Raw genomic sequence first — 12,532 nt, forward strand, 5'->3', positions numbered from 1 at the left:
GCAGGCAGCACTGCTCCTTCCTATTTCAGGAGCATCTCACAGAGCCAGGGATCCCTGGGGCTGGTGGTTACAGCAGGGACCAGCGCATGATCGGGGCCAGCTCAGTAAAGCAGCTTTGGAAATTAGCTGAAAAATGCAAGACGTCAGAGCTGCTCAGGCGTTTTGGTCAGATGTGGTGAATAGTTTCAGCTGAAGAACGTAAGAGGAGGCAGAATTTCTGAGTATTTTTACTTTTCACTGTGAAGCAACCATTTTTCATTGGCACATGGGTCTAATTCTTTTATAGCTTTCCACTAGATATGACCCAAACTGAGCTTTCCCCCCTTGATTTCTCCTGTCAACTGCTATTTAACTCCTCTGTTTACTCCTTGTGCTCTGTGTCCGTGGCCTGGAGGCTGTCAGGGACCAGTGGGCATTCGGACACCCAGCACAGCCCCCTTCCCTGTCCCCACTCTCACTGTCCCCGCTGCCTGCAGGGGGTGGCCCTAACACTGGTGCTGGCAGGGTCAGCACTTAGCAGGGCAAGAAATGGCTGAGCAGGGTCTTGTCACACCCAGGAATAAGCACTGGTATTTAGATGGGATGCAAAAGGGACAATCACTACTTTAGACACCTTGGCCTGATCCTGAGTGCTGTTTGCCAGTGCTTGGTGAAGGTTTCCTTCAGGAAGAGCTGGGGATGCTCCCTCCATAGCGTCAGGCTGCAGGAATGCTGCTCAGTGTCACCGGGCAGCTGCGCTTGCCCACAGGGCTGCAACTTCCATCAGGCCGGGGCAGCTGCCTCACCACGGCTGCTTATCGGGCCAGCAGCACACCCTCGTCCGGCTTCACCTGAAAATACGATGGTATTTTTATAAGGGGGAGTGAGCACAGAGGGCTGCTATCAGTGGGCAATGAGCTCCAGCTCTGGCAGGGGAGCAGCATGAGGCTGGGGAAGGTTTGAGGAGTGTCTGAGAGCTATTTTGAGCTCCGAAGAGCAGGTGTAGGTCAGCAAGGCAGACATGCTCAGTTAGTCATCTGCTGACATTTCTTAAACGGCATTAAAAAATGATGTTTATTTAAAGTGAGTGCAAAGGGGTGGTGAGTGGTGGTGGTCCCACAGACAGCAAGGTCTGGGTGATTTTCTTTCAAGACAGAAATATTTGCAGTGGGACCAGGGCCAGCAGCGAGGGACGGGGCAGTGCATAGGGCACAGCCAAGGGGTACGTTGGGCAGGGGGGACACCTGCAAGTGTCTCTGCTGGCGGGCTCGGGGTTAGAATGGGGCAAAGACTGCAAAAAAATGTCCATGACTGTTTGTGTTCAGGCTCCTTCTCTGTTTGCTTTCCTCAAATATTCAAGCAAACAAGGTTCCTGGCAGAAATGTTTGTGGAAAAGGCAAATGTTGCAGAATTTTCACAGAAGGCAAATTTCAAGGTAGTGGCTGTATCGTGAACCCAGGGGTGATGGCTCTGCTCGCCTGTGCTGGGCAGAGGCACCACATTCCCACCAGGACCTCTAAGCAAAGCCAGGTCCCAGAAGCAATTACTCCCAGAAATGGCTCCCGTCAAAGCTTCAGCCTAAGCATCAACAGAAATTACCCAGCAAATCCCTTCAGGAAACAAGTGCCTCAAAAAGTAAATCTGGGCTCTGGATGATACACCAAAGGTGTGAGAGGAGCTGCTCCATGTAAAGCAAGTGGCTATGGAAAGGCACAAGCAGCCGAGGAGGACACAGATCCTGGCTCCCAAAAGCTGAAGGGTCTGCAAGGCTGGACCAGACTTTCTATCCCAAAATGCTGCAGCCACTGGAGGGACTTCAGCTGCATCCCCATGGTACCAGCAGCCCCGGTGCCAAGGGGTGGATGGGGACCATCACTGTGGGCTCAAAGCCCTCTGAGCCCCCCGCCACCAAGGTGTCACTGTGGGCTCAGCTGGTGCTGGCATCTCCTGGTGGGAAAAAGACTGGAGGTGGGGAATGGGTGATACTGTGTGTGTCCTGCTGTGGGTCACCATGCATGCGCCATCTCCTCTGCGATGATGCTCTGGGAGCCCTGACACCTTCTCCTTCTCTGGAGATCCAAGCTGGTTTTACACTCCAATTTTCATTGCAGCCCTCCAGCCCTCTGTCCTTGCTCATCCTGCCTCAGGCTACCCAGGGCAGCACCTTCCCTGTGGCTTTGTCCATCCACCTTAAAACCCATCTGTCAGGGTGGGTGGCTCAGCTCCTGCCACCCAGCATGAGGCACCCAAACCCATCAACGTGGGACCTGCAGGCACCTTTCACCTGCCTCTGCACCAGAAACCTGTCCCAGCCATGGGTGTGTGTGAGATTTTATAGGCGATAACCCCTGGGAAAGTGGGAAACGCAAGGAGAGCTGTACACTCAGCTTCCTGGCATGGCCCAACGCACGTTAGGAGAGCCAATGTCAACAGACAGAAGACCTGAAGGAAGAAACAAAACCAAATACATAGGCACTTCTTGGAACAAGAGCTGTAAAACCTGCACAAACCTGAACAAGTGCCACAACACTCTTTTATGCAGTCAGAATCAATAGTCGAGCCCACTCAACGTGTTTGCTGACACATAAATGACAGCCACCGTGCCGCGTTTATGGCCCAGCACCGTTCACAGAGGCTGCAGGGCCTGGCTCCTCCTGCCCCACTCGGCCACTTCTCTCCCCCTCTGCTCCCAGGGGAGGCTCACCATTTTGCCACATGGTCCCCAAAGCCTTGATGCCCCATGGATGATGATGCTCCTTGATGCCCCATGATAAGAAGCTGCTGCTGTTCCTCTCCAGCGTGCCAGCCTGCCCCAGTTTCCAGCTGGCTGGGCAATCCTTCATCCCACACCATCACTGGGATGGCAGGGTCCACCCCACCACCCTGGTGAGAAGCATCAGCTCATCCTGGGAAGAGAATTCACTGCTGCTAACAGCACCCAAGGAAATTTAGCCATGGGCTGTGGGGTTGGGCAGGGTGTCAGGTTAATGGACAGGGCAACACTGGGGGGCTCAGCAGAAGGAATAAAATAACAACTGCCCCATAAAAAAAAGCCCTGTCTGTGCTGCAGGCTCCCATCCAGCAAGCTGTATGGCCTCTCGCTTGCAGCCACCACCACCCAAGAGCAGGAGCAGGTCCTGCCCCAGGGACAGGCACCCTCGGCCAGGTCAAGGTGCTCTGGCAGCGGAGAAGGCACCGATGGGTGCCTGAGGGAACCAGCCCATGCAGAGAGCCTGCCGTCAGCAGGGCAAAGGCAGCACCAGGAAATGAAGGGTGGAATGAGGAGGCAGGACGGGCAAGAAGGCAAACAGCCGGGCTTCAGATCCACAGCCCTGGCTGCTCCCCTGCCTAGGGACTGCTGCCGTCAAGGGCTAAATGGGGGTGGGATGGAGGTGGTGGCTTTGCCACCACATGGACACCCTGGTGGAAGCAGAGCCAGGTGCTGCCCATGGCCCATCCATGGGTGTGTGACGGGGGACTGCTGCTGTCTGGGAGAAATCTCTGTTGACCTGGGTGTGTTTCCCTGTTACAGGCATTAAAACCCGTGTGGAAACAGAGCGGTGAAGGGAGGTGTCATGGGGTCACACACAGTTCAAACCCAGCCCTGCCCTTGATGCTGCTCCCGGCTCCATGTGGGCATGCTGGGCTTCAGCCCCTGTTGTCAGTGCACCCCTTCCCCGGGCACGGAGCCGGAGTACGGGTCTGCTGGTCATTTCCCACCCCTGACTCATCAGGGGATTATTGTGTGTGCTCCAAATTAATTCAAATGCATCCCAGGCAGCCCTGAGTGAGAGCAGAGGCTCACGAAGATGGAATGGGAATGGTTTAGGAATGGTTTTGCTCCATTAGACTCATGCCTTCAAGGTAGCGCTTGGGGTCCGATGTCTCTGGAGGGCAGGAATGAGCTGTCTCCTCTTTAGCACAGCAAAAGCAGAGGTGGGCTTGGTGGGAGGAAATCCATCCAAGGAGGAAGGGAAGTGCAGGAAAATGAGTGTTTCAGACGGGCTTGGCCACGAGTTGGCTCTTCTGGGTGTGGACGCTGGTGAGGCCTTGCTTGCTTCTGGCCCTGGTCCTACAGCACAGGGCTGCATTGTAAAGGTGCCCAGTTCTCCTTGTCAGCATTCAATTTATTGCTCAGTGTCTGTCAAAACCCAGTGAAGTGCCACTCTAATCCCTCACCTAATTTTCCTCCTCCAGGCTAAGCAGGGCCACACATGCCAGCACACACTCCCTGCAGCGGAGAAAAATCTCGGTGCTCAGCAGCCTTCTGTGCTCCCCTCCGGACCGGGGCCAAATAAATCAACACGAGAGTGTCACAGCAGCTTCATCTCCAGAAAAAAACGCAGAGAGTTCAGCACTGTGGTGGTAGAGAGGGCTCTCTTGTAGTCTGGCAGTTGGAAATTCCCTTTTATTCCTGCTGGGCTTGCCCCGGACAGGCCATGGCACAAGACACTAGCCAAAATCTCAGACTGCCTGGGCTCCTGGATTCCCCATTGACAGCACCAACACGCACGGTTGATTAAGAAATCTCAGCCCTGAGAGTTTTCCAGGTCCCAATTTCCTTGGGAGAGGATGGGGAAAGGATGACACCAGCACAGAGCACGCAGGCGCCTGAAGAGCCGTGGGAGAGCTCTGGCAGCGATACCCCCAGGGTGTTTGGAACCACTGGAGATGCTCTCTGGGGTCTGCAGGACACAAAGTTCAGGGCTGCCCAAAGGCAGGGAGCACCACGCATGCAGCTCCTGCCTGCTCTCCTGCCTTGCCCCTGCATCTCCCAGCCCTGCGTGTTGTGGTGGTGGCTAGAGGGGGAGAAAAAGGTGGTTTCTCAAGGATATGGTGTTCTGGGTATTTATATAGAAACATTTTAAAGTGAAAGTGGTCAGACTCTCCCTGGAGAGGGATTTAGGCCCACTCCTGCTGTTAAACACACCCAGGCACATTTTCTGGAGCAGCCTCCAGAGGTGCATGTGTGGTTGGGCACCCCCTGCCCCACAGAAACCCAGGCAGGCTAGAGGCCAGGGTGAGGGCACCTTGGAAAGGTGGCCCAGAAAGCAGTGGGCATTGCTGTGGGCACCAGCAGTAGAGCACAGACCTGGAGCCACCTTATAATTCCCCTCCGGGTAGTGGCCAGAACCCTTTAAAACCTGCAACTCTGCAGCACAAACTCCTGCTCCCCATCAAATCTCATTGTGACCAGCATTAAGGGATTAGCCGGTCCCTGCCACCGCACCGCAGCCAGCTCCCGGGCATGGCTCGTGCCCTGCTGCCCGTGGGGGGCTTGTTGGCTGGACGGCCCCATCCAAGGGCCAGACTCCCCTAGCTCTGCCCGCAGAGCTGAGCGCCCCTGGAAGATGAATGGCAGCAGATACGACCTGCTCCAGGAAACACCAGGTACCCCCCGTGCTCCCCCTGGCACTCGCAGCAGGGAGAGAAGTAGCTGCATAGCCAGCCCTGCGGAGTTGATGTGAGTGAAGGGCACTGGCAACCCCCAGGGTCTCCAGCGGGGTTTCAGAGCAGCCAAAATCTGCTCTTCCCCCACATACCTATTGCTAGTCCCCCTCTGAGGGTCCTCCCATGTCTCTGGTTTCTGTTTTGCTGCGTGCGGAGTGAACATGCCAGGTTTGTGGGTAGCAATGGCTGATGTCCCCAAGCTCGGTTCCGAGGGTCTCGAGAGGGACACTCCAGTGCGGGTGGCATGGGGGAGTGGGTGTTGTGACTCCTGGGGGAAGAGGTGGTGGAGCCAGGCTGGCGTCCCACGGACACCCTGGTGACTGCCTGTGCCATTTGGGAAATGAACTGATCATTCTCAGCCCAGATCCCACTGTCTGGCATTACTGCCCCGTGGTGCAGCCTCAGCAGGCCCAGGGACGGATCCTGCCGGCTTGCAGGACAACCTCTGGTCCTGCCCTGTTTGCTGCCTGCTCCTTACCCAAAGAGGTCTGCAGCAGGACTTACCCAGCCCTCATAATGAAAGCTTGAAAGGAACTGAGAGAAGAAGTTTCAATGCAAACCTTATCGGTTGTACAGAGCTCTTACTAGAAAGGTTTTTTGGGTCCCCCTCCACGGCCGCCTCCAGTGCACATCCCCCACCAGCTGGCTCTGTGCTCAGCCCCTCGGCCCCAGCACCCCAGGGACCTCAGCGTGGAGGCGAGGCAGCGAGGAGCCTGACTGGGCTCAGGGTGCTCAGGGGGGTCTGCAGGCACTCGGACGTGTTTGGTGCATCCTGAGCCCTGGACTGCTTTGCCCCGCAGAGCCTCGCCCACAAAACACCCCAACAGCCCCCGCTCGACCCTGGGGCACAGCAAAATTCTTGGGGCTCCTCTTGCTTGAGCAATTCCCCTGAAGCAGGGCTTGCACTGGCAGTGGGGTTTATGCCTCCTGGGGCAGCCTGCACCCTGAGCCACTATCCTGCGGGATGAGCTCCCCATGCCAGCGCTGCATGGGCAGCCACACACTGGAAGCTGCTCCCAGCAAATACCTGCGCTCTTTATCAGCCAGAGATTAATTTAGAATAGTTCATGGCTTCGGCGTCCCATGACACGTTTACTAGAAATGGTTCATTTCCTCAAGTGATGTAGTTTATGGTCATAATATATTTTAATATCTTTATGATACAAGAGGCCAACGGCACTGGGCTTTGCAGGAATGTTAAGGGACAAATAGTGCTATCCTGTCTTGGAGACATAGGTCAAATACTCAAAGGCTAGTTAGCAGTTTGCTGTGTTGTTTGTTAGCCAGGAGCCAGGCAGTTGGCACTGCAGTGTCCTGGCCATGGGTTTATGGGACTGTGGAGACGTGTGATTTCCATCCCCACCCCCCCTTGCTGTCCCCCATGCAACAAACCTTGCACGTAGAAAGCTCCGATGTTCCCATCCCTTGCTTTCTGCTGTGTTTTTTTTGTTTCTGTGTCAGTAGACAGGATCGTTGTGTTGTGCAGAACGCTATGGTAGCCACCGGCTGCAGGAGTGCGGATCTGCTGTGGACATGGAGCTCCTGAATACTGTTTTGCTCCCACTTACCCCTCTGGCACTTGCTGTGCTCTGGCAGTTGAGGACGCTGGGGACCAGACAGCCTATTCAGGCACACTCCTGCAGGAGAAAAAATATTTTGCACTAGCTTGTTCCTTTCTGACTCCAGAAACCAGAATCTTTCAAATTTTAACTTACCACCCTTTTTTTTTCTTTTTTTCCCATGCCCAGACTACCTTCCCCAGTTCAGACCTGACCAGTGCTCCCACCTATGGCAGCTTTCTGCCTTCTTCATGTGGCCTCCCATCAGACACTCATGTGACCCTTTCCTGAGATGCTCCCCCGGCGTTCAGCTCCCCAGCTGGGGCTGACTTTTCCAGCCAGCCCGGGGCAGGAGGAAGGCAGTTGGAGCAGCCCATGGCTGTTGGATTCAGGAAGATGCTTTTTGCCCTTGATGAGCCCTTGACTTGCCCTCCTCTGGGGACAAGAGCTCAGACTGTCCCCCTGCTGCCCTTGCCCCACTGCCATTCTCCCTCCACACCCCAGCAGCTTTGCAGTCTTTTGCCTTCATTTCTAGTGAGGGCTGATCCTGAGAGCCCCAGCCCTGAGTGGAGGTCATTTCCAGACATGGCTTGCTGATGCATTCACCTTCCCAAAAAAGATAAATTTAAAAAAAACACTTTGTAACCTGTGTTGATTTTGGCTGTTCTCCTCCACCTATTGCTCCACAAGCTGGAATGATTCAGGGGCTGTTTTGTGTGCGTGTAATGAACGTATCAAGCCAGTGAAACTTAAAAGCCCTGAGAACAGCTACTAGAGGTGAAGGCAGAGGCTCATTTGCCTGCCAGACTGTGAGCTCAGCAGGGATCTTTTCCCTGGGAAGCTGCTAGATTACCTTAGTTCCAAAGGGATCATATCCACCTGCTAAATAAGTTCTCTCTGGGTCCAGACATGGGCTGCTGAGATCCCTGCCATACTAAATGCATGAGCTGGTGCGGCACAGAAAGCAATAGGTGCTCGTTGCTGGCAGCACACCCTCTCTCCGGCAATGCTGCTTCCCCGTGGCTTCTGCTCCCCCATTTAAATGGGGCTTAAACTGCTGGATTCGAGCCAAGTATCTGCCAGCGTAGACAGTGCATCTGGGACAGCATGTGGCAAAGTCAGAGCTTTCTGGATTTCCTCCCAAATAGGCAGAAGAGTGCTTTGCTGGAAAGGTCTCTGCTGGGTTCGGGTTTGGGTGGAGTGCAATGGTCACAGTGGGGGGATTTAGATGGAGTAAGTGGGATCAACGGTGGGAGCTGTAGCTTGGGCCAAGTTGCAGCCCATGGTGTAATGGAAGAAGGTGAATATAACAATTCTTCCTCACTTCGTCGTGGGCCCATTGGGTGATTTTGCATAAAAACACAGCAGCCAGATTTCCAGAGTCACAAGTGCTGACTTGCAGGTCCCAGAGGACAGATGCTGGTTTTGAGGGCTGCAATGCAGGCAGAGTGATTGCAAATACACACCAGCAAAGGCACTGCATTTTCGAGCACAACTGCCCTTCTGAGAACAGCTCAAACTTACTGTCCTTGCAGAACAACAGCTCCCAAGAGCACTAATAATTACTTCCTCAAGTGTTCAGACCCTTTGTTAGACAGGATAATAAACCCCTTTCTGGTCCTGGGATGAAAGGTACACACAGTGTTATCACTAAAGCAGTATATGTTGAAATGGTCTGTCTGTCCCCACATTTGCAGTTCTTCCCCTACCACTTTTGCACAGCAGTTACTTATTTTAGCTCCAATAATTGCCTCCAGATCCAACGTCCACCCCAGCTTTGGCTGACATGCATATGTTGCTTTTGGAGAGAAGTTCAAGCGGAGTCTGCTACCTCCTTTGAAGCGTCTCTTCCCAATGTCCAGTAACTGCCTTGATTCTCCATACAGTGATTTTATGGCCTGGGGGCCTCGACAGATCCAGTTGGTTTGGCCACTTTTTGATAACTTTGGCATTGGTGAGGAATAGCCTGGGGTTTGCATGAAGCTGCCTCTGTCACCCTGAGCTGTGCTGGGGAGCCCAGGATGCCACTGCATGTCACAGGGTCACCAGTGATAGTGTGTCCAGGGTCTGCTCAGGCATTGCCTGTCCTGGGCATCGCCCCCAGCTCCAAACAGCATCTGTCCCAACCACAGCAACAGGTGCTTCAGCACTGGGGAAAATAAATCACCAAGAGTGATTTGTTGTTGAACAGGACGATAAAATGCCTGCATCTTCCCCCAGGCATGGGTCTGGCACGTGGCTGTGGTCACTTCTTGCCTCTTGTGGCTGGATTTTTCTGATCCACCTCCCTGAATAGAGGTGGTGGATCTTTCTGGTTCACCTCCATGAACTGTTTTGACAGGGCAGGGATATGCTGTGTGTGGCTGGCAAGGGGCAAACAGATCCTAAACAACTTCTTGTTTTCTTGGAGACTCCTTGCTGCTGCTGGGGACATTCTGGGGACAGACGTGGGAGCAGATCCCCATTTGTGTGTCCACCACATCGTCGCCTGGAGCCACCACTTGAACCAGGGGCTTGTTTCAGCTGTATTGACCTGCAGTCCCCCAGCCTCCGCCAAATTCCTTGGAGCTGCTTATTAACGCACTGACAACTCTGCTCCAGAGTCGTGGCATGCTGAGGTAGAAGGCAGAAGGATTTGACAGTGTGGCCTAAATATTCCTGTTTACAAAAAGTCTGACAAAACACAAGCCCTTGGCTTTATCTTTCCCATTTGGAAATAGTCACAGAGCAAATATACTTAAGGCATGAAGGGAGGGGGGTTTATACTGACTTTAGAAAAAGCTGTTCTTTAAAAACAGGAAAAAAGCTCATCCTCAAGCTGTGCAGACTGGCTGCTAGACCCAAAAGTCCTGTGTAGAGGCTTAAAGCCTGCCTGCTAATCTGTAGCAGTTCGGTGTGAGCCAGTCATGCAGTAAACTGCTCTCTGTTAATTTTTTAATGCAGACTAAACAGGTCAAGAAATGATTAGCATGAGAATAAGTTGAGCTTAATCGGGAGAATCAGAAAAGATGAGAGGGAAGAAGCAAATTGGAGTTATCAGTTAACCATACAGAGTGGCTCTGCTTCCATAAGCTCATGTTCCCTCTTGTTTTCCATCCCCTCTGAAGCTGCCTTTTTTTCCCCACTTCCCTAATTTAAATGACGAGCTAAAATTGCTGGTATAAGCACAATGGAAGGTCCTGTCTCTCCTTCTCATTTTCTATCTGCAATGGCTGCCCAAATGAATTGCAGGTGATAAGGCTCCTACCTGGTTATTCTGGATGGTCCTTCCCATTCCATGAGGAGAAAGGGAGATGCTGACTTTTAGGCTGAAACAAGCAAAATCCGCTTTCTGTATGAGTATGAGTGCTCTGCTCTGGTGCAAAAGTTTCGGTGCAATACGGCAAACCCAGGGACTGAGCGGAGGCATCCATGGGCAAGGGGAAGAGCAGCCCTCAGGACTGCTTTAAGTGGAGTTTGGTCAGTGGTCGGAGATCTATATTCTCAGATAGGCAGGACTTTGTCCACAAACTGGAATTTGAAATTTCAAAGGGGAAAAAAAAACCCAGGCAGAAGGGACCTTTGCATGTGTGGAGATGACTACCCTGGCGACGTTCCCCTGGGACTTTTGTTCTTTGTCTTGTAATTGGGCTTCGTGCTTCCCCAGCAGCTCGCTCAGTGAAAACAGTGGTGGGCTGAGCAGAGGCCCTAGCTTTGCTCGGGGATTTCCTGCTCTGGAGAGGTTTCAGACCTGAGCCCATCTCTGCTTCACTTGCATGCCAAGAAAAAGCCAGTCCAGCCCCACAGTGGCTTTGAAGCTGCGAGTGACATGGGAGTTGGGGCTGCAAGGGGCAGCAGTGGCATCGCTGATGTAAGATGAGGTTGGTCCTGCTGGCTCTGGGCACAGGCATTTCTGCTGGAGATTTCTTGAGAGTACAGAGCTGGGAGAGAGAAAAGCAAAGGGCAGGAGCGCCTCGGGCTTCTGGCCACAATCTGATCACTGTCCATGCTCAGCAAGTTTGTGGGCGGCCCCAGACTGGGGGGTCTGGTTGATACACTGGAGGCAGGGCTGCTGTCCCACAGCAGGCTGGAGAAATGGGCCAGCAGGAACCGCAGGAGCGTAACCCACACAGGGGCATTGAGAAGATGTGACCAAGCTCCTCAGAGGGTGCATGGCAGGAGGAGATCAACAGGCATAAAAACTGGAGAGACGTTCAGACGGTGTCTAAGGAGAAAGTGACTCACCATGAGGACAGTCAAGCACCAGTCGCCTAGAGAAGTTGTGGTGCCCATCCTGTTCAAGACCCAAGTAACCCACGCTGCTCTCTCAGCTGGCTCTGCTTCCCGAAGCACGAAGTTGGAGCAGAGACCCTGAGGTCCCTTTCAACCTCAGTTATCCTTTGATCCTATGACACCGTGTTCAAGAAGGGCAGGAGGAACCCCATGAGAGGAGCCTGCTCACCCACTTGACATGAAGAGCTTGCAAGCATGGTGACTGATAGCATCCTTATCATAAATGCTCTATTAAATACCCTTTTCCTGATCCTCATATACTGAGAAGCATAGATCTTATTTTCAGGCTTTTCACCCTTCTGCTTTGGGTGCATTTGCCAGTCAGGGATATATCGATAAGGGAGAATTAGTGTCATAATATGCCAGCGTGGGAAAGGATTTACTGCTCAAATAGATAAAAACTAAGTAACTGCTTGGTGCGGAACACTTCATGTCCTGGAGCTGCCATGGTTTCCTTTGCAGCCATCTCCTGGCGTAGGAGATGTGGGTGAAGGGCACAGAAAATGGGGACAGGAGGAGAGAAGAGAGGGCCTGATAGCTGAACTTCCCCTGAGCACCTGGTCTAGGAACAGCTTTTGCCTGCCAGCGGGGGTTTGCCAGCTACAAGTTGTTTCTGTCTGGAATAAAAATGACAGAACATCTTCTGTAGGACAGAAATGTTTGAATCAGCTGCACAACCAGCTGCTGACTTGAACATCTTCAACCTCAAACAGCTGCAGGGCTGTGGTGTCCTGTTGGGTAGTCCAAGCCATGACTACATTGGCAAGTTGTCCCAAACCCTACCACGCAGGGATGTTGGGGACACAAGGACTCCCCAGGCAGAACACCCCTGGGGACACATCATCTCCCACAGCAGACTGCGCCCAGGAAACAGCTGATGTGTTTCCATCACAAACCCATCTCCGGGGCAAAGGAAACACAGTGTCCTTGGCCGGTTTGGTCCTCGACCTCCACACCAAGACAAGGGATTTGGGAGGGGGCACTGGTGACTGACAGAGGACACCAGTAGTGAGAAAACAACAGTCAACACAACCCCGGGCGGAAAGCACCACGTCCCATCGACAGTCCCAGCCTCGTGAGCCACCTAATGCTCTCCAAACTTCCCCACTCCTTATCTGCTGCTCTCCCGCACACGCTGCCTCTCCAGTTTCTATTCCTGGCCCTTTTAATCCTTCCTGCCCAGGAAGCCAACAGCCTTTGCAGCCTGCCTTGCTCAGCAGGCTATTTAAGCAAAAGGTTTGTTTTGCTGAGCGGAGCAAAACGGGCCATGC

General features: G+C 53.3%; 1 protein-coding gene and 1 long non-coding RNA gene across 2 annotated transcripts in view; one reads left to right on the plus strand and one right to left on the minus strand.

The window, feature by feature from the left end:
* Window positions 1-12,532, plus strand: part of HNF4A (hepatocyte nuclear factor 4 alpha) — a 37,945-nt gene that overhangs the window by 3,916 nt on the left and 21,497 nt on the right. The window lies entirely within an intron of this gene.
* On the minus strand, window positions 215-11,518 carry LOC119154531. The gene is made up of 2 exons (XR_005106483.1): window positions 10,237-11,518; window positions 215-7,067 (listed from the first exon to the last, which is right to left on the minus strand). It is a non-coding gene; the product is annotated as an uncharacterized LOC119154531 (long non-coding RNA).

Source organism: Falco rusticolus, chromosome 10, assembly GCF_015220075.1.
Source record: "Falco rusticolus isolate bFalRus1 chromosome 10, bFalRus1.pri, whole genome shotgun sequence".
Lineage (NCBI taxonomy): Eukaryota > Metazoa > Chordata > Aves > Falconiformes > Falconidae > Falco > Falco rusticolus.